The sequence below is a fragment of the Channa argus genome, chromosome 8 (genome assembly GCF_033026475.1).
Source record: "Channa argus isolate prfri chromosome 8, Channa argus male v1.0, whole genome shotgun sequence".
Lineage (NCBI taxonomy): Eukaryota > Metazoa > Chordata > Actinopteri > Anabantiformes > Channidae > Channa > Channa argus.
Window position 1 is genome coordinate 2949161 of NC_090204.1, and position 2016 is coordinate 2951176.

Below are 2016 nucleotides of genomic sequence, written 5' to 3' on the forward strand. Positions count from 1 at the left end.
GCTGCTTTTGTGTTGTTTTTGTTTTTTTTAACCTTTTCTATTTGGGCACCAAAACATATTTTATGCTAATCATATATTATATTACATGTTGCATTAGGAAAAAAAATTGAAATGAAGCTGTAATAGTTTTTTTTTTTTCTTAATCTTTTTTCTTATTTGCTCAATGGTTGGTTTAAAAACCCGAGTTAAAAATGCTGCAGAAGACAATGTGCTTTACTCTTTCTGACTGTGGGCCAGAAACACATTCTGTGTTCAGGTGTAAGAATTTTAAACCGTTCTCCACACTGAATTTTACAGACTTTAAACTTTTAAACTCTGTTTAAAAGAAACCTAAGGTGAACTATAGATGAAATCCTAGGATCACACCTTAGCTGATAGATGAGGAAAGAGGAATTTAGTTTGAGTTTGTGTGATTAAAGAGGTAGAAAATAAGATTAGTCCAGATATTGTCCAATAATAAAGTCTCCTTGAGATTTGTCAGCCTCAAGTTGTCAGTCACAGTTTGATGAGGTGGCCTTCTTGTCTACCAGTATCTGTATCTGCAAATCTGTTGATCAGTCCCTAACAAAGCAGGGCATTCCTCAGGCATGTCCAAACAGTGTAAACACTGGGTGGAGCGGCTTCCCCAGAAATGCCAGTATTTTGCCTGCCAGGGAAATCTAACCGTTTTCTGTTGGGGAGTGGAGAAGGAGTGTTATGTCTGCTGGCGTTTGGAAAAACAACATGGCTACTCAGCACATTCATTGTATCACCTCAGTGTGATGGCTCTTACACAATTTCCGGCCTAAATGATTTTACATTTACAACAGTGAGCACGATACTATCTTCGTTTCAGATCCTCATGACTACAAATGGCACTAGTATAACTGTTCCTCCGTATTTGAGGTCCAATGCAGTGGCTGTGCTCTCACGTTACGTCTCCCTGTTACAGACTGTAAATTGATTACAAATTCGGATGAATGAAAGGAAATTAAAAAGTTCCGGGTGTTTACTAAGCAGGGAAAGACTGGTGAAACAATAGTGCTGGTTTAATAGGAAATGCAATATTTCAGTGCAAATGAGTGACTTTACCCTATAGATACGATATGTCATCCTCTGCTGCTCTGATTTTGTCTAGTCTTCTTTCCCCCGGCTTTATAAAAGTTCAATGAACATTTTCTAGAATAATCCAACCAAAGAGCACCTCTATATCCATTTGTGGAGAAACCTGTGATATATATATACAATGCGCAGCACTTCACCCTCTAACAATTTGTACTTTCAGCTTCATAACCTGCATTTAAACAGCACAAACCTAAGTTTTATTTTGACAGGATCCCCAGCCGTTTCCTGTCGAGGAGACTAGAACAGGTCAAGCTGAGATTTAATGCTGGCGCAGGCAGCTCGTTGGTCGCCAGCTGAGGTACTTGAACTTTACTGGAGTATTTCCATTCAGTGGTACTTTTACTTTTAAAAGTCTATTACAGTTCAGAAGGGAAATTGTAAACTTAAACTAAAGCAGATTTATTTTACAGCTTTTTTTCAGGGTTTTATTTATAAAAACTAATATGAACTTGATCAAAGCAGCGTCCCCTTTACAGACCCCTGCTGAGATTGGTGTTCTTCGTGTTTTTCGTCATTACCAAACTCTTTTGGCCGAATTCTCACATCTGAGAATGTGTTGAACTCATCTGCACCATAGGCCTGGACGTTATGGTATCAGCACCAGCTCCATACAGTTTGGAAAACATTGTTTCGTTAGTGGACCTTTGTACTTTAAGTAAAATGGAAAGCATGTACTTTGTACATTTACTTGAGTACAATATCTGAAGTGGTACTCCTACTTGTAGTGGAGTATTTCATCAAGCAAACCACTTTTACCACTTCTGCATTGCGTCATCGTATCGTATGTCAGCGAGGGTTCTCTGAAGTGTAGAAAGACAAAACGTGTGTGTGTGTGTGTGTGTGTGTGTGTGTTTGTGTGTTGGGACGGGATGGGGCGGAGGGGTGGGGTTTGCGTGCTTCTGCTTATCTCTC